Source organism: Mesoplodon bidens, assembly GCF_964165515.1.
Source record: "Mesoplodon bidens genome assembly, chromosome: 13".
Classification (NCBI taxonomy): Eukaryota; Metazoa; Chordata; class Mammalia; order Artiodactyla; family Ziphiidae; genus Mesoplodon; species Mesoplodon bidens.
Genome location: NC_138169.1, coordinates 77,761,928 through 77,785,011, shown reverse-complemented (window position 1 = coordinate 77,785,011; position 23,084 = coordinate 77,761,928). Strand labels below are relative to the sequence as shown.

At 41.1% G+C, this 23,084-nt stretch overlaps 2 protein-coding genes across 6 annotated transcripts in view; one reads left to right on the top strand and one right to left on the bottom strand.

Moving 5' to 3' along the window:
• Positions 1–320, bottom strand: part of LOC308626745 (uncharacterized protein) — a 56,422-nt gene extending 56,102 nt beyond the window's left edge. Inside the window, exon 1 of the mRNA XM_081252150.1 lies at positions 213–320. The gene's annotated coding sequence lies outside the window, so the exon portion shown is untranslated. The remainder of the gene's footprint in view (positions 1–212) is intronic.
• Positions 1–23,084, top strand: part of SERPINB3 (serpin family B member 3) — an 81,253-nt gene that overhangs the window by 40,118 nt on the left and 18,051 nt on the right. Inside the window, exons 4-7 of one of the 5 annotated variants that reach the window (XM_081253296.1) lie at positions 8,928–8,996; positions 10,181–10,280; positions 14,004–14,094; positions 14,196–14,288. The exons of 1 other annotated variant lie outside the window; for it this stretch is intronic. The gene's annotated coding sequence lies outside the window, so the exon portion shown is untranslated. The remainder of the gene's footprint in view (positions 1–8,927; positions 8,997–10,180; positions 10,281–14,003; positions 14,095–14,195; positions 14,289–23,084) is intronic. 3 more of the 5 variants (XM_081253297.1, XM_081253298.1, XM_081253295.1) reach the window with 3 other exon arrangements.

Genomic DNA, 23,084 nt, shown 5'->3' with positions numbered 1-23,084 from the left:
CCTTTGCTGGCCTCTGAGATTTAAGATTAGGTCTTGCTATAAATTTAATTCAAATCTAGAACTAAAATATTCTCAAACAAACAAGAAAACACCAGTAAATTTTACCCATCTTCTTAAAACATCCCACATTTTAATTTTCATTATATTAATAATACCAGTGTGCAAAATAAAACCATCTTTCATAGAGATAGACATGGAAATGACTGAAATACCTGGTTATTCTCTGTCTGACAAGAAATGGTCCTCTGAGAGTTGTTAAGAGTTCAGGCATGGCGATGACTGGTTTTTATAAAGCTCTGCCCCTCCCACAGAGCATTTTCTTCTCTCTCTCTTTCTAATCTGTATCCTTTGAGTGAGTCAACATTTTACTCAGAAAGGCATCATTAGGATAGAATTGCTTGTTTGCTAAGGCATCATTTAAGAAATTTGTTGGGAGGATGACGTCACCCAGAAACTTAAGAATTTGGCAATATCTACACATGCCTGTCAAAATTAGCTAAAACCTGTCAGCTCCTGTCTGTTCTTGTTCTCATAGTACCAAATTCTGCAATATCCCTTCTATCTTTTGACAAGGGTGGCCTGGGAGCTCTTTGCAATACTTAAAAGCAATGGAATCCTTTCTCTTTTGAATCTAGGCAGCCCCCAAGCAACGCTTTGGGAATGGAAAGAAAAAAAAAAAATACCACTTTTCTTCCATATAAATTCTCTAGTTTAAACCGTCTTACATTTTCTCAAGCTATAATTTCCTATGTAATTCTGGGTTCCACCCTAATATCCTGTCACAAACCACACCCAAAGAACTTCTCGTTTGCCCTTCTTTAGAACATAGATCTTATGTTTAAACAATGAAAATCCACTGTGTACTTAAGTTGATTTTTAACTCTATAAATTATAGGTGTGAAGTGGAATTTGTGATGTCGAAAACATGATTCAGAAAATTCACTAGATTTTTAGATACAACCAAAGGAATTTGAGGAGCAAAAACAGATAAAAGATGTGCATAATGAAATAGAATCTGAGTCTGAAAATGTTCATATTGTTAGAGCTTATTGAAAAGTGTTTGCAACACATTGTAAAGATGGCTTCTCTACACTTTACTTTTTTTTATTGAAGTATAGTTGATTTACAATGTTCTGCCAGTCTCTGCTGTGCAGCAAAGTGACTCAGTTTTACTCATACACACATTCTTTTTTTTTTTTTTTTTTTTTTAATTTATTTTATTATTTTATTTTTATTTATTTTTGGCTGAGTTGGGTCTTTGTTGCTGTGAGCAGGCTTTTCTCTAGTTGTGGCGAGCAGGGGCTACTCTTCGTTGCGGTGTGCGGGCTTCTCGTTGTGGTGGCTTCTCTTGTTGCAGAGCACGGGCTCTAGGCACGCGGGCTCAGTAGCTGTGGCTCGCGGGCTTAGCTGCTCCGCTGCATGTGGGATCTTCCCGGACCAGGGCTCGAACCCATGTCCCCTGCATTGGCAGGCGGATTCTTAACCACTGCGCCACCAGGGAAGCCCACACACATTCTTTTTTTAATATTCTTTGCCATTATGGTTTATCCCAGGAGATTGGATATAGTTCCCTGTGCTATAGAGTAGGACCTTGGTGTTTATCCATTCTCAGTGTAATAGTTTGCATCTACCAACCCCAAATTCCCAGTCGATCCCTCTCCCTCCCCACTTCCCCTTAGCAAGCACAAGTCTGTTCTCTATGTCTGTGAGTCTGTTTCTCTTTAATAGGATAGGTTCATTTGTGCCATATTTTAGATTCCACATATAAGTGATATCATATGGTATTTGTCTTTCTCTTTCTGACTTACTTCACTTAGTATGATAATCTGTAGTTGCACACTTTACTTTTATGCATAGCAGATCCTCATAGGGATAGGGATGAAAAGAAGTAAAGGCACCACGCTTCTTCTCGGCTGGTGTGGCGAGCTCCATGTCTATGCTGAGTTGACAATCTGGAGTGTCTGCAAAACCAAGCCTGTGGGTCTGAGCCCTGTGTGGGCATCTTAGTTTGACCCTGGTCCATGAGCCAGATTTATCCTTACCTCGTCTTGTTAACATGAGTCTCTGGTCAAGAAGGAGTGAGTTGACTTACCCCAAACCCCTCATTATTATTAAAGGGACAATGAGATAGGTGCGTTCTTCAGAATATGTATGTGGCAGTCAAAAGCCAAATTATTCGATTTATTAATTTCTGGAAGATCTCAGGTCACATAAAGAAAAGGAGCTGGAATTCCACCTCAACAGTGACCCTTCAACTCCTAGCTCCCTCCGTTAGACGGAAGAAACCTTTCAGGCGGCCACTGACCCTTTCATAAGTTTTCACATCCCTTGGCACTCAGCCAGTTCTCTGTCTCACTGAGTTCAGTAGGTGCTATTGCTTTGTGGTCTAGGTCTCTCTCCCTTTTCGGTCTCAGGCCGCTGGAGGGCCCCCTCTGGCAATGTAACCAATTTATTCAACCATTTTGCAACCACACATAGGCAGCACAGCAGTCTGCTAAGCCAGTAGTGAACATACCTAGAACTTTAGCCACTCTTATCCCCACTGATCCAAATCTGTGAGGTTTGATTCACACCCCATAGCATCCATGAAATCCAGTCTGACTTCTACAAACCTCAGTGAACTCCTGCTACGTAGAACCGCCCCACTTAGAGTTGAACTTGCAACATAATATTGTATGATTATTAATTAATTAATAAATTGTATGTGTTCTAGCTGTTTCATCCAGGTTGGGCTTCTATCACTAACTAGATGATACTGTATACTTAATTCCCTTTTAGTAGCAAGAACAGTGCTGAGCATCAAGTGGGTACTAAATATTTTTTGATGAATAAGATTCGAAAACTCTCTAGAAAGACTTTAAAGTGTGGTGAGCAGAAGATGTGGATTCTGAGAGACTCAGAGAGGTCTGATTTGAAACCTCTTTCTGCCATTTAGTAGTTGTATAATCTTGCACAAATTCCTCAGCTTCTCTGAGCTTTAATTTCCTAATATGCTGTGTGGCTGGTACTGTTTGTTGCCTGTGCAGGAGCAATCCATTTTTGCTGTCCTTCATCCTGATTTTTAGTGTTATTCAGAGATTTCTTGATCTTGGAAAGAAGGACCTCGTTGCTGATCTAGGGGGTGGATAGATAGCCCAGTTCTGGTCAATGAGATGTGGGAGAAGTCTGCTGGGAAATGTTTGGGGAAATTTTTCCTTCCTGGTAAGAGGAGATATGGAAAGAGAACTTCCTATCCTACACCACCCCCTCCTACCCGACTTTGAGCAGGGCTGTGTGAGGACGTGATGCCAGGAAATGCTACAGCCATATCACACCCGTGCGGGAAGCCGAAAAGACTTGCAGAGATGCCAAACCAGAGTCCAGATATCAGAGAGTTGCTAAGCCAGTGCTGGATACCACCTACCTCCAATTTTTGCTCCTGTTGTTATAATTACATTAGATAATAAATAAGTCTGTATTGTTTAGGCATTGTTAGACAGATTGGGTCCTCTGTCATTTGCAGCCAAAAGCATTCCTAAAAGACACAGACTTTTGTGAAGAATGGATGAGATAATGTCTGCCAAGTACTTAGCATATTATCCTTCATATGGCAAGTGCTCCATAGTGTTAGCCGTTGTAGCAGAGTGCCCAGGTGTGGGAGTTGCTGCCCGGGCCTTGAATAGAGCAATTTTATGAGCTCAGCATCTGAAGAAAAGACATTCACACATCAAACAATTAGAGGAAGTTGTAAAAGGCAATAAACGATTCAGAGCTAAATTGAATGGTGCCAAAGGTAGGAAGTGTCATAGGGAAGAGGGGAAAGGATTGAAAATGTGTGTTAGGACCTCAAGGGAAAGGGTTGAGATAAATGAAAAATTGACGATTGAAAAGCGAAGGCACTAAAATTACAAAGTGGGAAGCACACTGACTGGCTGTCTGAGATCTGCCTGGAGCAGTCGGTGTCTAGGGGACGGAGAGAGGAAAGATGATAGCATTTTACAGAGGGGTCTCTAATTCCAGACTGAGTTGAGAGCTAGTCTAAAGGCAGCTTACTGCAAACCCTCGAGAAGGGAAGTGACTTATAAAAAATGGTGTTTTAAGAAGAAAAATCTGGGAAATCTGGACAAGAAAAAACCCAAAGGATGAGACACCTCCTAGGATACCAATTAGAAAAGCACAGCTCCTACAAAGTGTTCCTAACTATTATAAAATATATAAGATTAGGCCTTCTCATAAGACTAGTTACCCTGAAATAGTATATGCGACAGTTGTAGGGCAGATCACTTCTACGGACGTAAAGAATAATGAAACGGAATGTGTTTCACCTTCGCGTTTTCTTATCTTGTAGGAAATGCGTATGAGATCATCTTAAGTGGAAAAAAGAAGGATATAAAATTATATATACAGTATGATATGAACTGTATGCATTAAATATGTGCAGAAATTCGACTTGGAAATATGTTAAAATGTAAATAGTGATATCTCTGGGTCATAACTTTATAGATGTTTATCATTTTTTCTCTTACTTTAAAATTTTTTTACATGTACTATAATAGGTATGCATTAATTTTAAAATCAGAAATACATTATCGAAGTATCTATATCAAGGTGTTCATTTTCTTTCTTTTTTTTTAGAAGCCATAAAAGAAAACTTTTGACTGCATATAATTTAAAAATGTGTAAAGTATAATGAGTGTTAGAAACAACCTAACAAAATTTTAAGAAAGAAACAGATGCTTACCAAATGTCAACTCCCCAAACAACTTATGAATCTATGAATTTAGGGCTAAGTTTTAAAGAATATGAATAAGTTAACAAGTGGTGATAGTTGGTTTGATTAAGGTGCTCATTTTCTTCCCAGTAGCACTGCACTGAATTAGGTATAAAGAAGAAATAATTCCCAAAGTAAGAAAACAACTTTATGAATAAAGTTCTAATATTCTTCTATGGAGATAACCTACACTGTACTTTTGTTTGAAACACACATCCAACTGTGATTGAATAGCCCATGCAGTTAACTGTTCAGTGTCTGTCTCCCTGCTAGATGGTAAACACCGTGAGTGCCACAACCATGATAATCTTTCCCAGTGACTAGGATAGACACTGGGCTGATTGTTTTGCATTAAGCTTGCTAAATGACTTATTGATGCTCAGCGCATTGTAATGTCTTTCTGTTCTCCTCTCCACTTTGAATGAGCAAATACTAACACTTCCGTAATTACCTTTTCTATGTGATTTGCTGGTAGATGGGAAATATACAAATTAGAAAGATGTATCATATCTACCTCAGTAGTAATGTCATCACTGAAGTTATCCAAAGCATAATGTAACTGTAGTCAAAAAGAAAGTCCCTTTTGGACACAAAACTCCATATAATGGGACTTTCCTGGCGGTCCAGTGGTTAGGACTCTACACTTCCACTGAAGGGGGCACAGGTTTGATCCCTGGCCGGGGAACTAAGATCCTGCATGCCGCGTGGCACGGCCAGAGAAAAAAAAAAAAAAAAAAAAAATGGCCCTGAAAGATAAGACATCATGCAGAGAGAGAAAAGACGTGGAGGAGAATTCCCCAACTTGAACACCCGCTGAACTCAGACACAGGAATGACTCCACCACATATCACCAGAACAAAAAGCACCCAGACAACCCACAAAATCATAAGAAGAATAAATTGTTAAAAAAGAAACAACTCCACATAGTAATCTTATTTTATTAATGACTTTCAGTTAAATATATTGTAACACTGTTTTTATACCAAAGATCATTAATACAAATTAGTCTTAGTGTTTAGACAGCCTGATTCAGTCTAGAAATTTGAGTAGTTGTTGTGGGAGCAGGACCAAATGTATGCCACCAAATGTATGTAAAGGTAGCCACCTCTACAGTGTGAATTTGGGGTCACCTTGACTAAAACATCCTCCAACATATATTCCTTGAAATATCTTTCTCAGAGAATAAATATCTCCTTTTATAATTAGCAATAAAAATATAGCATGTTAATGCCTCTTGGAGAAATAATACATGTTTTGAAATTCCCGCAGAGAGGCTTTTGATGGAGTGGATGGAGAAGCGGTCAGGGAAGGAGTTTCAGTGTGTGTGAAGAGGAAAAGCAAAAGAATGAGGTGTTGAATGGGATTGGGCCTAGGCCACAGAGAGGGATAGTCCAAGTATCCAGGACAACAGAAAGCAAACCTCACCTATTTTAAGACGTTACCCTGGGCCAGCTATGAGTGTGAGATAGTTTGTACATGAAACAAGCTTTGTTAGGGAGAGTAACACCTCGTCAGAGTATCTTGTTACCAAGTGATAAACCCAACATGGATGCCATGGTTGGTAGAACGTGGGAGCAAATATCCAGTGTTCCATGATTCAGCTATTTGAGAAAGTCAGTCACCTTCTTAAGACTTGTCAGGACAAAAGCATGCAAAGAGAGACTGCATTTTCAGAACAGCCTCAGAATGCATCGTGAATCGTGAATTCACTCACCTTGCACACCAGGTGAAACTCTACTCTTAACCAAGACGCACTTCCTTCAAGGATCTAATGATATAACATTGCATGCATGTAGCCACAATTGCGTGCATCATTCAACTCTGTATTATCCTTGTGGATTATTTATGGATAAAGGGATATAGTATATTACTTAACAAACCTTAATTTAGTCTCTCTTTTTTTTTTTTTTTTTGCGGTAGGCGGGCCTCTCACTGTTGTGGCCTCTCCCCTTGCAGAGCACAGGCTCCGGATGCGCAGGCTCAGCAGCCATGGCTCACGGGCCCAGCCGCTCTGCGGCATGTGGGATCTTCCCAGACCGGGGCACGAACCCGTGTCCCCTGCATTGGCAGGCAGACTCTCAACCACTGCGCCACCAGGGAAGCCCTAGTCTCTCTTTTATCTAGCATGTTCCTACTACATCTCGGTCAATGGTGTATGCCTAGTAAAAGTAACACGTTTCAGTGTTAACCTTCATAAAACATACATAGAAGATAAATAAGCACATCATCATTTAAGACATTCCAAATCCAGGCGTCAATTACGTTTGTTTTACACTTTTACGAATTTCTGTATTTTTTTTCATTGAGTAGATAAAAGACCACAGACTGACTAACACTTACTATTAAAATATGTACATGATACACAGATACTTCAGATTTGGTCTCATATAAAATGACTAGGGGGATCCTTTAATTTCTAGGAAGGAAATGGCAAAGAAAGATTAGATGAATTGTGAGACAGTGATGTGTTTTATGACAAGATTGAACCAGAGAATTTACATTGTCTTCGAATTATGATAGCCTTATTTAGACTTGTGTAAAATGAGGAGGAGGGAGAGGAAATTATTGCTCAGTTCTTCCCCATTTATTAGTCACAATACATGGAATGTGTGGACAGGAATATGGATGGGGATGTAAATGGAATGTGTGGGTGATTGGAGCGGAGGAGGGAAAGGAGACAGCAAAGGCTCCTGCAACTCTGTCTCCAGGCTTGACCTCTCCCAGACCTTGAGACTGCCAAACCCAACCTCCTATGGACATCACCACTTGACTGACCACGGCCACTCTGGTTTCAGTGTGTCCAAAACTGGACACATCATCTCCCCATCGTTCTCCCAGACCTGTTTCTCCTCATCTACTTCCCATCTGTCTACTAGTCAGTCAAGCCAAAGTCAAAGCAACATCCTTGACTCCTTCCTTTTTAATCCATTTTCACATCTATCATTGAACATATCTCACTAATTTTAGTTTTGAGATATTTTTTGTGTTGACACGCTTCTCTTTTTTCTCTAAACTATTGCCCTGGCTCTGATCTTTATCATCTCTGGCCTAATATCTCTGTCTCTAATGCCTTGTCCTTTAAGCCATAACTTGATGTATTTACAATGTAAATACGACCCAGCCATGACTCTTAAAATTCTCCAATGAGTCCCCATTAAATACAGGATAAAGCCCTAACTGGGTTCACATCTCTTATCTGGCCCCTGCCTTCCTCTCCACCCACATTAAAGACTCTAGACTTTATCATAATAGCCAGCACATAGTAAGTACTCAAAATTAATGATTACTATCACTTTTACCTCTACTATGTGCTTAGAAATTGTATTAAAGTGCTATCTTTACATATTTGTTTCCCCAATAAGGCTCTTGGGAGAGAAATTGGGTATCTCATTTTTTAAACTTGATATAATGTGTGCTCATTGGGGATGCCTACTTAATGTTTTTTTAACTAAACTGAAAATAAACTTTTGTATCGCAATGTTGATCTTCCCTAGCACTACTGAATGACTCAGTGTGGGTTTCCTTCTCTTCCCTTTCACTGTGACAATAGAAAACTTTATCTTCCAGGACAGAGAGTCGTTAAGAGTGAGTCCCATGAACTGGATAGGAGGTGAAGGTTGGGATCCTGGGTCTAGGAGCTCAGGGAACTTCAGGGGCAGGTAAGCGAAGGAACAGACACCTTGATCTTGTGCAATAGGCACGGAGGGCATCAGGCCTGTGGCAGGGGAAATACCTCCCCTACTCCAGAATTTGGGCGAATCTGGGACCCCAAGAGTTCTAAGCAGTGAGGAAGTATCAAGTGCAAAGGAAGGAGGCAAAGAGCTAAAAGAAGATGATAAGGGTCAAGGCCACAGAAAGTGGACTTACCAGGGAAGATGCCTACTCCATCTGCCTCAGTTTTCCAAGTTTTATATTGGGCACTTGACTCCAGACAAATGAGTAAAACGTTTAATGGAAAAAAGAATTTTTGAAGATGCTGCTTAAACACCACAATGCAGGTTATAGATTACATGGGATTGGCAAGACTATTGGTTTCATGGAAAGAAATAAGTGATCGATGTATTGGACACTGAAGAGAGTAAGCTAATGAGCTCATACAAAGATCAGACGTCTCAGATTTCCGTCAGGTCTGGACTTGTGATGACTTTTTTTTTTTTTTCCTGACATTTGGTTCTAGTTACTTAATCTATCCCTTTGGAGCACTTGCTTATCTGAAGTCAAAGGAATGAATATCTCCCAAAGTATGGTATGTCTCAGTGATTTAAGAAAAAATTTTTTCTTATCACACTTCCCACACTATTTTAATCGTATTTCTTGGTTATTTCAAAGCTTGCACCCACATGCTTGCTGCCTTAATACGGAAGTTCTGCTTTATCTTTTCACACACTAACAGGACATGCGATTGGGTAGAATAATTTAACTTTTCTATAGTAGTTATAAACTCTTATTCCATAACCAATTCCTGTTTGCCTCGACACAGGCACATAAGGCCCATTTCAAAAATTTTTTGGAGAACTCCAAGATCAAGGAAGAATGTTTGGTCATCACACTTTCCTGATAAGGAGTCATGACATCTTAGCCTGTATCTGTGACTCATATTGAAATTATGTTTCATGACTTTCTAATATGGCATCATAATCTTGGAGTAGGATCCTCTTCCTTTTTATCACATCAATGTGGAAAGTTGCACACATATCCTGCATTTCCAATGTCTGATGCAGGCAATTAAAATATAATACTCATGAGTTCCAAGAGCTCTGAAATTCCACGATGATTTGCCTTGGGGTGGGCTAACTTTTATCCATTTTCCTGGTATTCAGTAGGCCCTTGGAACCTGGAAGCTTATGTCATTCGATCCTGAGAAATTCTCTTGGATTACTTCTTTTTGTCTTTTTCACTTGCTGTATTTCTAATATAATATTTAATACATAGATGGGAATATTGCCATTAGCTTTCATTCACGATGGCTTCCTCCCCCTTCCATTCTTTGCCTTTCCATCCCTACCTGAAGAAAACACTATTCTGAATTTTACTCATCATTCCCTTCTTTTAGTTTTATGCCTCTATCACATAAGAGTCTGACCAAATAATAGGGTGTGGGGTTTAGCTAATGTGTGAGCTTTATACAAATTTGGCCTTATCTTGTATATACTCTAGAGTGGGGGTCTGTTACCGAGCCCAAGCTCGCTCTGCTCGCTGCACAACAGGCCAATAAATCAGAGAAGAGGTGTTGAGGCAGGGAATACAACTTTGAAAGCCAGCAGACTGAGAAGATGGGAGACTAATGTCTCCAAAAAACCATCTTATGGGGTTTGGATGCCAGTTTCTTTTATAGAACAGAGAGGGGGAGGAGATGAGGAAGTACAGTAAGAGGGCCATAAGGTTTGCCAATGTCCCCTGAAATGGCCATTAATTTCTTCTTTCTTGCAGCCATCCACAGGTGGACAGGGTCAGAATGTACAAAGGCACTTCGGTTTAACGTTCAGGCAGAGGCGCAGGGTTCCCCGAGGCAAGCCATTGTGTATAGACAGTAAGTATCTTTTTAGTGAACAAAAGCAGCAGAAAGCAATGGTTAAAGTAAAAGAAACAGATCCAACATGTAGTCAGATCTGGCTCTTCCCTGTTACAGGTCAGCAAACTCATTAAAGGGCTGGAGAGTCTCTAAATACTTTAGTCTTTGTGAGCCTGTGGTCTCTGTCACCACTACTCTGCTGTTGTGGTGGGAGAGCAGAGATAAACAAGTGGGCTCACCCATGTTCAAATACGACTTAACTTAAAAAACAGGTGATGGGCCATGTACTATAGTTTGCTGACTCCTGCTGTAAAGAAACTCTTCACATGTACCGGGAAATGCAAGAGTTTCTCTATGGTGTGTACAAAACAACACCAAATAAGTTACAGAAATTTTACATATTCTATCCAGTCTTCTGGATCTTGGTTGTTCCATTTTACGTTATTCATCCAGGTTGTTTCTCGTAGGGATAGTCCACTTTTTCATTGCTGCTCCATTGAGTGAATTAAAGTATCACAAATTATCCATTCTCCTGTCAATACATATTTAATTTGTTTCTAGTGTTTGTTTTCTGGTGTGATTTTCTAAGATATATTCTCACCAACACTATACAAAGACATCTCTAAGACATACCTCTCCAGCACTTGATATTGTCAAATTTCTCAATTTTTGAATATCTAGCTTATTAAAAAATGGTATGTCATAACTTGCATTTCCCTGATGGCCAAAGAGGTTGAACATTTTTTCATACTATTATGATGATGTAGATTTCCTGTTCTGTGAAAAGCTTACATGAAAATTTTTTGTGGGGCAGAATTTAGGGTGGCATTTTTTTCTGTTTTTATTTGTATTTCTCTTATTGACTTATCGGAGTTCTTTATACATATTTTCAGTTATATATGTTGCAAAAATGTTCTAATTTGCCTTTTTAAAAATTTTGTTTAAGATGTCTTAGCACTATTAAATCTATCTCTACTTTCTTACATACTTAGTGTTTTGTGTGTTTTTAAGGAAAACTTTCTATCTCAAAGTCAGAAAGATATTCTCATATAGTAACTTCTAAAAATTTTGCCTCTAAAGAGGACTAGGGCTACTTAAAAAAATAATTAATTCCATATCTGGGGCAGGAAATATACAAGATGAATCTGGAACATAATTGTCATACCAGAAAGCAAAGAGGCCATGAAAGACTACTAGGGTCATGTGAAAAGGACCAACAAGCCAGCTTGAAAAAGCTCCCACTGGCCAAAAATAAGGCAATTTGAGTATGAAAAAAATAATAATAATGGCATTTCAAATATATTGAAATCCATGAGTTAAAATGATGCTTAAAGGAAATAGCACGAACGAATGTAATCAGCAAAACTATTGAATTTCATGGGAGAATATGTGTACAAATCACTAATTTCCTTCAAAAATTATATTTCAAGGACAAAAACAGAGAAATCTAGATTGAAAGGGAGAAGAGATATATCTTCATGCAATTTGTGGGCCGTATTTGAATTCTGATTTAAATTAACCAACTACAAAAGGAGAAAAGTAGGAGTCAATTGGAGAAATTTAAGCAAAACTGTTTTTTTGGATGCTATGAAGAAATGATTATTTTTTCATTATGATAAAAGATCTTGTGTTATGAATCTAGAGCCCTTACCTTTAGTGAGAGGTGCTAAAGTATTTGTGGCTAAAACAACATGATGCCTAGAATTTGCTTCACAGTAATCAAAGTTGAGGGGGAAAGTGGAGTTTTCAGGGAAACAAGAGAGGCCATAGGGTGATAATAATTGAAGCTAGTTGATGAGTATATTGAGGTTCATTAAACTGTTATCTCTAGTTTTATATATATTTGAATTTTTTCATAATAGAAATAAAATAAAATGCAATACCCTAATCCAATAAAATAATTGTTTCAACTACTCCATCGTCCCATGTGAATCAGTGGGTAGAGAGTGAATGGTCTGCTCTTTGCAGTCATTCCCAGACCCAGATGTAATATCTTGTGTTACCTAGAAAATAGCCTAAGGCAAAGCTTACAGATTAAGGGTTATCACAAGATGCAATTCCAGGACATCAAGAAGGAATGAGGAAGGACAGAGATACACAGAAAGATGGAAAGCTATTACCAAATGGCTCATTACCTGGTTGGCCACAGCTTGAAAACCCAGCCAGATAGTCATTCATACAGGACATCTCAGAGAAGCTGTATGGAAATAGCACCCCTTGGAACAGTCCTTCAAAATGAAAGAGAGAGGGATTTATCAATACGCTTATGCTAGTCTCCTGTCCCTCTCTGATCTAGGTTTGTTCCATGGAACATTAACTCTTTCAGCTTGTGGGTTGTGTTTCCCAGCCCCTCAGGACAGGTGCCGGGAGAAGCATCTCCAACATGGAAGACACTTTGCCATTTGACATTGTTCTCTTAGTTTAAATGCTTTCCTTAAATCTTTGTGGATCCTTGCCAGTCTACTCCTGTTTTAGAATGGGGCATCAAAAAGCTAACTGCAAGCTCTGCTTAGAAGGGAACCTGGGAAAAAGGGAGAAAAGTGTAGAAAGTAGGATCATTGAGCTGGGCTATTCTTTGGGATATCCTCAATATTACTATCTCTGGATGCCTGCAGGATAATGGCTACCAGATTTCTGGTGCTCAGGGGAGTCTGAATAATTCAGAATTTAAACTTTCACTTGCTTGTCCTTTTTCATTATGTCAACCCTGATCTTATCTATGTCTGTTGCACCACAATCTGGCGGTCACCCTCTGTTTCACTGTCTCTAGAGAATCAAGTCCGGGTCACCTACCTTCCTACCGGGTTGGGGAGCGGCAGTGTGCAGGCTGTGTGGAGTGTGGGAGAGGATTTGAATTTCAAACTGCTCTTCAACAGACTACCAGCCTTTCTGTTTGTCTGTTTTTCGCTCAACCCTCAATTTCTAAGGTACCCGGTGCTGCCAATTCCTGAGAGACATTCTGTGGGTACCAGCCTTCCCCATCGCTCACTTTCTAGGATTCAACTTTTTAGGTTCTGCTAAGTCAATTATCACTCACAATAACGAGTCTACTTTTTAATCTCAAAAAAGTTATTGCTGCTATATTCCCTTAAATTCTCTTTATCTCCCTAGCTTAATGCTTTAAAACAACAACAGCAACAATAAGAAAACTTTATGATTTTCTTGTGTGATTTTAGGAAAGACCTGAGATTAAATAAGCGTGTATAATCTTTACCATCTTTAACCAAATATCTCCCCAAATTTCCTCCCTCAGCGCGTCTGTGTTAGTTGACTGACTCCATCATGACTCTGATGGCAGAAATGTTCAATGCTGTGGAAAAGATATTTTTGTACTGTTGGGGGCCTTTCGGTGATCAATGTATTTCACCCCAGAGATTTCTCCTCATGCACGAGTTGTGCTGTGACTCCTTAATAAGGCAAATCTGAGTCAAGTGATTTACCTGAAAATTTTTAAATGCCTTTAAATTTTTAAAAGCTTAAGTTGTGGGGTCAGCCATAAATCTTGCCTTATTTTATATTGTGCTGTTTCCTATGTCCGCACCCAAGCCCTTCCTCCTCAGCCTTTCTCCTTACCCCTCCATCCCTTGATGTCCAAAAAGATATGGGTTCCAGGTAAAGTAATGGAGACTGCAGAGTCTGGGAATTTGGAACCAGCAAGCCTGGCGTGATTGAGTACAGAGTAGGGAAGTGGACACTGCCCTGCTTTCAACAAGGACTGCGTTCTCTTTCCTGTGATTTCAGCTGCCAGCCCAGGGGATCTTCACACTGAGAACTTTCCAAGTCCACCATGTTGCAGCTCTGGTCTCGGTGCTTATTCCTGCCAGTTTAGGAGGTCTGTAAATCATTTTTTCGAACACTCTGGGGTCGAGTCAGAAATTAATATGAATACAAATTTCCTGGAACTCTTCTAATATTCAGATTCTGTTTAGCTAGGTCTTCCATGAGACCTGAGATTCCACATTTCCAACAAACTCCTTGGTGATGGATCCCCCATAGACCAGATGCTGCTGTTCTGAGGACCGCACTGTGAGTAACAAGACTCTGGATGCTCTTCCCTTCTTTATATCCTGTCTACAACCTCCGGCACTGGTGGGGTGTACTGCGCACTGTTGCTGCCTTGCCTACATACTAGCCCCCAGCTCTGTCTGCTCTGCTGCTAATGGCTTACATCTGCAACATTCAGAGAATTTCCACTGGGTTCTTGAGCCATGTCTCTAGTACTGCTGGGAATAGTGAGAGTTTTACACCTCCCACAGAAGGCCCATAGCCAATAGCTGCCTGATGTGAGTATACAAAAGCCCAACTCCTTTCCTTTGTTCTGATGTGGTACAAACTCTGAAGTTTTACCCCGCAGAGCTCCTCAGGTAATCAGGCTGAGTCTGGGACTTCACCCGAAATCCCAGGCTTATTTGGCTTCCTCTCCTCCCTCCCCTGTACCCTTTCTGGTTTCCTCTGAGGGCCCTTCCTTAAATAATTCACTTCTACAAAAATCCTAGGCTTAAAGTCTGCTCCTGAGAGAACCCAACGTAAAACAAGGGGCCTTCGCCAAAATAGTTCTTAGGTTCTAACGGAATCTAAGAAGGGAGGGATTATAGCAGGGAAATCCCACATTAAGAGACAGTGCACTGCTATTTCCTAGCACAGCGCCTGTCACATAGGAAGTGCTTCATCAATTTGAGCTCAGTAAAGTTTATTCCTATATCAGGACCCACAAAATGGAGGCTGACCCAGTGCCCAGCCCACATCACTAACCTAAACCTAAGTCAGCCTGCGCTTAGGGGCAATACCTATCAGGGAAGATTACCATACACCAGTCAGCATCCTCCAGCTCAGCCTTAGCTGGGTCATCTTACCCAGGGAAATCCAGCTCAGCCTTAGCTGGGTCATCTTACCCAGGGAAATAGGACCAGCTACCTTATAAGGAAATCCCCAACCTCTTCACCAGTAATGCCCTGTTTTCACGTTGCCTCTTCGATTTACTGGATGATTGAATCAAATTTCTTGATAGTGTTGATGGAAAAACCTTATCTGATTTTTTGACCATGTGGTCAGGGCCCTCATCATACCTGAACACCTGCCTAGGCAGGGCCAGTCCACTAGCTACTCACTTCGGAACCACCCAAATGCTGTTTGGGGATCTCTGGGAGGTACAGAGGGCTCGGCACCGTAGGTCCCCAGACCACTCCTTTAACATAGATCTGAAGTGCTGAAGTCTTAGTTGTTGGCACTCGCGTGCCTTTGCTTCCACTCTCCACCCCTGCTCCAGGAAGGAGCGCCAGAGCGTCTAGTCATTGCCACATTGACCCCAAGCTGCTGACCCAGCACTCCTTCCTGATGCTATATTTCTAATCTTGAGGAAAGACAGGAAGACTGCTCCACACGCAAAGCCCACTTCCTGCATATTTGTAATGGCAGCACATCACGCAGCTGCTGTGTCGTGTGCAACCCAGCTGTGCTCGTATTCTTGCAACATTTTTGGAATGCAGGCCCAGCAAATGTGCACATGGTATGAAGCATCCTCACTCTAAGGACAGTTAAGTGACGTGGAGCATTTTTTTTTAATTTTATTTATTTTTTTATAGAGCAGGTTCTTATTAGTCATCCATTTATCCACATCAGTGTGTACATGTCAATCCCAATCTCCCAGTTCATCCCACCTCCCACCCCCACCACCCCACCACTTTCCCCCCTTGGTGTCCATATGTTTGTTCTCTACATCTGTGTCTCTATTTCTGCCTTGCAAACCGGTTCGTCTGTACCATTTTTCTAGGTTCCACATATATGCGTTAATACATGATATTTTTTCTCTTTCTGACCTACTTCACTCCATATGACGGTCTCTTTGACGTGGAGCATTTTGAAGAAAATGTCCACACAGTCTTGTTTTTTATGCTTTCAATGACTGCATAGCATAACAAGAACTGGAAGTGAAGGTGAACAGTATCATAGCCCATGTGGACACAATATAATGGAATTATAGATGCAGCTGACAATAGAAACACACAAACATCAAAAAGTAAAACAAATGTTTGGCTTAGGTAACAATTTGCATCCCTGAGGAGAGGTTTGAAGCATCTTATTTTGACTTTCAAAGGATGAAATCAACGACTAAAACACTTGTATGGCAAGTGAGTCTGTTTTACATTTTGTGTTGCTGTCTGCTGATTCTTCATAGTTTTCTCTTGTTTAACAATTTATTGTAGCATGGGTCCATTCTAGCTCATTTTTAAATTATTCCTTCATGCTTTTATAATAGACTATGAAACCTTGTTTGCGTGGAAACAAAAATGACACTTTGCTTCCAATATGTTTAAGCACTTCCCATGTAAGGAGAAAAAAAAATTGTGTCCTGAGATAATTAATAATATGGTCATCAGATCTGGTGGTGATCTCTCAAGTAATAAAACCTTGAATAAACCCGGACTCTAACAGAAACTATTGTATTTCTGATTTTTTTCTGTATTGATATGCGAAGCTATGCCATGACCCTCATGAATATGAGAATGGTTCATGAGAGTTGTTTTTTCCACCATTCAGTGGATTAATGTAAATTTGGGACCCTTGGTAATTTTACACATTTTTTCCTTCTGAAGTTCAAAGTTAAGTATTTTTCTTTTCTTTTCTTTTCTCTGGGTCTGTGATACCCATTCCCCAAGGTTCTACCCAGATAAAGCCCACCTGAGTTCTACATTTACCAGCAAAAGAAACATGTAGCCTACAGTGTATTTTTTGTCCAGACAGACAGCAACCAGCAATAATCAAAAAGCAATTCCACCTTTTACCTCTGTCTCTTGGAAGAACATTAAAGGATTTCCACTTGGGAGCCCATAACACCATCTTCTGTCAATAAATCCCTTTGCCATTCTCTCAGCGCCAGCCCCGCCCCCAGCACCTCTGTCTCACCCTGGCCGTTGCTTTCTGCCCCTCATCTCTCACTCCACTCACACCCCCCCTCAGACATTCAGGACCCCTCACTGCCCCTCATCCTGCTCGCTCTCTTCCTCCCTTTTCTTAGCCCTTGATTGTATGAGTTAGTTTACCCTCTGGCTTCTTGTCGTTTCCTCTTTAGGGTATGCATTACTCAGCTTTCCCTGCCTGGAAGCTACTCCAGGAAGCAAGAAACCTCCCCACATAACAGAAGCAAGGAGGAGAGAGGGCAGCAGGGGTGGGGGGAGATTGTGAACACTCATTCACTAATAATTCCTTAATCAAATTTAATTTCTTCATTTGATTCCATAAAAATATTATAAATTTAAAATTCAACTTAAAATGAAAAATTTACAGTATAGTCATTAAAAAGTGTGATGCTGTTGTCATAAAACTCTTCCATGAGCACAAACAGCTGTGCAAAACATCTGCCTCTCCTTATTCCCTACCCCACCCCACCCAGTTCCTCCCAGCTTGTTTAAACATATTTATATCTCCCAGATTCCCAGTTTTGATGCCAAAATCTTGGCTCCCTGCGCACTGATGCTGAATAGAAATACAGAGACAGTGTTTGGGAGGAAAAAGAGATAGAGAGGCTTTATTCTTTGCCAGGCAAAGGGGAAACACAGCCGGCTAGCGCCTCAAGAACGGGTCCCCCTTCCCTGTGGATTTGAGAGAGATTATATAGCCCAGGGCTTGTGGTCTGGGGTGGGTGATAAGCCTCAAAGTAATGAAGGTCTTGCATTCCCCTTCCTGCATTATTTCAAAACCGTCACTGCTGGTGTCAGGTAGCCCAGTAATTGGGTCTGTTCGTCTCTGGTTTATGGGCCTGTGACCTTTCTGAAACGCAAAATACTACAAGGAGTGATTTGCTACAAGGGAGTGCAGGGAGTGTAAACACTAGGTGCAGGATGTAATTTACACAGAGGGGGTGATAGGTTAGCTTTGTGAAGGACAAAGCTAGTTACAGACACTACAGATTAGTAACAGTTAAAATAAAACTAGGATTGATGAACTCTATCAGTCCAGTTTGTTTCTTCTCTAGCCCATTCATTGTTCCCTTTATTTTCCTTGTTATCAGGAGGGGAAAAAACCTCATTTCTATTTATGTTGTAACAAATTCCCCACTGCTAGTTCATTCCCTCTATATCAATGGAGGAAGGGAAATGGACATCATTCTTGTCTGGCTGAGGACAAAACTTCAGTCTTGCTCCACTTGACAAACACCAGCTGTCCAGCCCAGGGGACCATCTACCTTCTACTTCAGTTTCTGGCTTCATATCCCAGTTTTCATAATTATTTTTGTCCTTCTTTGGCTTTGGCAATTCTTACATTTCCCTTTTTGCTTTTTTTTTTTTTTTTTTTTTGGTAAAGACTTTCCCACATAACATCTAGTTCTTCCTGCTCCTTGGTTTTTGTTTGTTTGTTTGTTTTTGTTTTGTTTTTGCGGTATGCGGGCCTCTCACTGTTGTGGCCTCTCCCGTTGCGGAGCACAGGCTCCAGACGCGCAGGCTCAGCGGCCATGGCTCACGGGCCCAGCCGCTTCGCGGCATGTGGAATCTTCCCGGACTGGGGCACGAACCTGTGTCCCCTGCATCGGCAGGCAGACTCTCAACCACTGCGCCACCAGGGAAGCCCTGAAGAGCAAATGTTTTTAATGCTGATAAAGTTCAGTTATTTTTTTTTAATTTATCATTTGTTCAGTTGGTATTCTAAGAAAGTTTTGCCTACCCTAAGATAACAAAAATTTTCTCCCATATTTTCCTCTGGATGTTTTAACTTTCACGTGGAGGTCTATGATCCACCTCAAGTTAAACAAAATGTGGTATATGTGTACAGTGGAATAGTACTCAGCATTGAAAGGGACAAATCACTGACACACACAACTTTAGATGAATCTCAAAATCATTAGGTTGAGTAAAAGAACGCAGATACAAAACAGTGGAGATTATCTCATCGCACTTATAAAAAATATTCTAGAAAATGCAAACTCATTTATAGTGACAAATCAGCGGTTGTCTGACAGTAGGAATAGAGGCAGGGTGGACTGCAAAAGGGAATGAGGAAATTTAGAGAGTGATGGAGATCTTTAGTATCTGGGACATGCTGGTGGATGCACAACTGTCAAGCTGATCAAATGGCTCATTTTAAATATGTGCAGCTTATTATAATTATGTCAGTAAAGTCGAAAAATATACATTTGAAATCAAGAAGATATGGAATTTTGTTCAAGCTACTTGGTGCAGAATTAAGATTTTGCTTTCACACCATGCCAACCCCAGCATTTGTCTGACCCCTTATATCACCTTAGCACTCCATCACTAACTCACTAGTATTGATGGTTGGCTTTGGCTCTTGATGCTTGGTTTACATTCAACACCTGTCCTCTAGGGGTCAGGCTTGTCCCAGAAAAATAATTCAAGCTGGTAAATTCACTGGCTCACCCTCACTCTGGAAGGTAGCCTTAAGATGTATTGGAGGGAATCTGTGCATGTAAGTATGTGCATGTGTGTGCTTGTGTGTGTGTGTGTGTGTATTTAATTTGCATCAAAACAAAAACTGGTGTGCTTTAATATGAGAGGCCGCTGCCCAGCCACTCTCAAAAAATAGCATTCCCCTAGAGTAAGGATGGTGACAGCCAACATTTGAGGGGAGACCCTTTTAGAAAAGTCTCAAAGTGATCTTAAATCAGTAACCCCGGTTCCATGCAGATTTTAAGCCACCAGTACTTTGGAAAAAGCTGGCACACCTAGCTATTCAGATTATTTTCTGCCAGAATGGAATGTTGGAACAATTTAGTGAAGAGCAATCCTTTACTGAGGGTCTGTTATGTACCTGGAACTGTGCTAGATGCATAATATGTGCCATCACATTAACCCTTACGGCAATTCCCCGACACTGGTGCTAGTCTTCCCATTTTTACTAGACAAGAAGCAGAGGGCTGGAGAGGCAAACTAAGTTTCCAAATTCCCATGGCATCTTCACTTTAACAAAGTTTCTCAGGCCTTAACCCAGAATTACAGTTCATTAACAGAAGCAATTTGGGGCCATGGCTGAAGTTTTTGACCAGAGAGGTTTTCATAGCGACTCCTATCACACTGAAGGACAAACAGAATCGCTGGATATGTTATCTAATGACTTCATCGAAGGCATTGATGACAAGATGTTTAAATTTGTAGATAACAAGAATCTAAGAAGAAAAGTTTGGATAATACATTCAGGAAATATCACATCCAAAAATATAAAATTTAATAGTGGTAGAGTTTTTATTATTTTTTAAATTTTTTTGGCCGTGCCCCATGGCATGTGGGATCTTAGTTCCCCGACCAGGGATCGAACCCGTGCCCCCTGCAGTGGGAGCTCGGAGTCTTAACCACTGGACCACCAGGGAAACCCCAGGATAGATTTTTAAAAACCTTGCAGAGGGCTTCCCTGGTGGCGCAGTCGTTGAGAGTCCACCTGCCAATGCAGGGGACACGGGTTCGTGCCCTGGTCTGGGAAGATCCCACATGCCGCGGAGCGGCTGGGCCCGTGAGCCATGGCCACTGAGCCTGTGCATCCGGAGCCTGTGCTCTGCAACGGGAGAGGCCACAAGAGTGAGAGGCCCACGTACCGCAAATAATAATAATAATAAATAAAAATACCACATGGTCATGATTACCTATACAATGTCTTACAATAGAGTAGACTGGTCTTTCATATTTTATTCTTCCTCTTCAAAATACTTAGTTGAAAATACATCTCCAAAGGGTGTTCGGCTTAAGTTTAATTTTTTAAAAAATAATACTCTTTCAGGCAGAATTTACAAACCTGGAAAAAGTTATTAAGTCTTAGTGGCCCTGACACAGTCAAGAAGCACCGGGAAAATATATTGCAAATCCTAGTTTCTTGCACCCGGAGAGGATTTGGGCATTGGCATTAGGACCTCATCCACAAAGCTTCCCTCTGCCCACGGTAGAAATTGACTTGAAATACTTCTTGTAGGTCCTCACCAGTACCACACAAGTTAGGGCATGAATGGAAGAAGGCTCTTGTGGTTCCCTAGTAGTTCATGTGTATAAATTACTTCTCCAATGTTGTGATTTCTTATACTGGTGGCCCCCAGTAAACCTCTTGATACTCACACCTTCTGTAGTCTCTTCCCCTGTGGCTTGCTTTAAACGTTAGAATGTACCAAGAATGATGTTTTGTACTATATATATACTGAAGTCAATTCTTTATTTCCTACATATTAGCAAGGAGCCATTGGAATGAACCCTAATGTAAACTATGGAGTTTATTTAATAATATATCAATACCGATTCGTTGAATGTCACAAACGTACCACAGTAATACCAGATGTTAATAATGGGGGAAACTGTGTGAAGAGGAGACAAGGGTATATAGGAACCCTCTGCTAATTATCCTTTATCCTAGGAAATAACTCTTTTGCCATCTACAGCCCCTATCTTTCATTCAGCTGCCTTTCACTTGAGTGGTGGGAGATTGGGTCTGAAATGAAATGGGACATCCATGGTGCTAAAACTGCATATATTTGATGCATCTGTGGAACCACATTAAACCCTCCTCTGATAGCCTCCAGGCCTGAATTTTAGAACATACCTGTTGGTTTGACTTACCAGGGCTGATCTGCTTCCTGAGTCTCTAGGTCTCTCAACAAACCACCTCCACCCTAGCCTGGCACCGCCCTCTCCATTTCCACATTCCTTAGAGACTGCAGTCCACAGTGTTTGTGTTAGTGGGGTTGGGAGGCAAAGTTCAGCTTCTCAAAGAAAGTCTTCCCCAGGAAATACACAACTAGACAGGTGGGAGTTATGTACAGGTGCGCTGTTAGTTTTAGGTTTTCAACCTGTGTACTGAGTGATGCTGAGAGCAGGAAATAGTGAACATGATGTGCTCCTATTATCTGAGGTTTGTGTATACAATAGAGTCTTATTTGGAGAGTTTAAAAGTAAAGGAACTTTTCCAGGGCTAAGATCCAAAAGGGAGCATCTGGGGCAGGAAGGGAAAGAGGTTCTTTTTAGGGGGTGTGAAGGGTGATGGTTGGTATTCAAATCACAGAGGAAATGCATGGTCACTAAGCAGTTTAATTAATGTACTCTTTTTCAGAGAGAGAAATATAAAATGTTTAACATATCCACTTGTAAAATGAAAAAAAGATTCAAAACAGAATACTTGATTTAATAAGCATAAGGATACTAAAAATTTCTACAGTACACCAGGCAATAAGAAAAGGGTAGGGCTTCCCCGGTGGCGCAGTGGTTGAGAGTCCGCCTGCCGATTCAGGGGACACGGGTTCGTGCCCCGGTCCGGGAAGATCCCACATGCCGCGGAGCGGCTGGGCCCGTGAGCCATGGCCGCTGAGCCTGTGCGTCCGGAGCCTGTGCTCCGCAACGGGAGAGGCCACAACAGTGAGAGGCCCGCGTACCGGGAAAAAAAAAAAAAAAAGGATAGAAGGAGCCGGAAGTCAATGTGGAGGGATTTAAACAGAGAGATAAGGGGGAGGGGAGAGAAGGGAGAAGATACGAGAGCTGGAGGAATAGAGGAAAGGAACAGTGGAGCTACAGGCTCCGGAAAGGTTTGGGGAAGAAGAGACCACGTCCCTGGTGTCCCTCTGATTGAGGTCACGTGACTAGTCCCATTTCCTGGGCAATCTTGAGAAAATCCTCTGGGCCTCATCTTCTTGGGGTGCAAATCAGACAGTTGGAGCAAATGATTTTCTGGAGTGCCTTCCCCATCCTGCTCTTGTCCCACCTCTGAGACCTGAAGCTGGCTCCATGCAGTGGCCACAGCGCAGCAGACCTACTAAAGAACTGGTGCTGTTTGTTTTGCTGAATGTTTAATTTGCTTGTAGACTTTTCAGCCTTTAAGTATATTCTGTAATTTATTTTATTC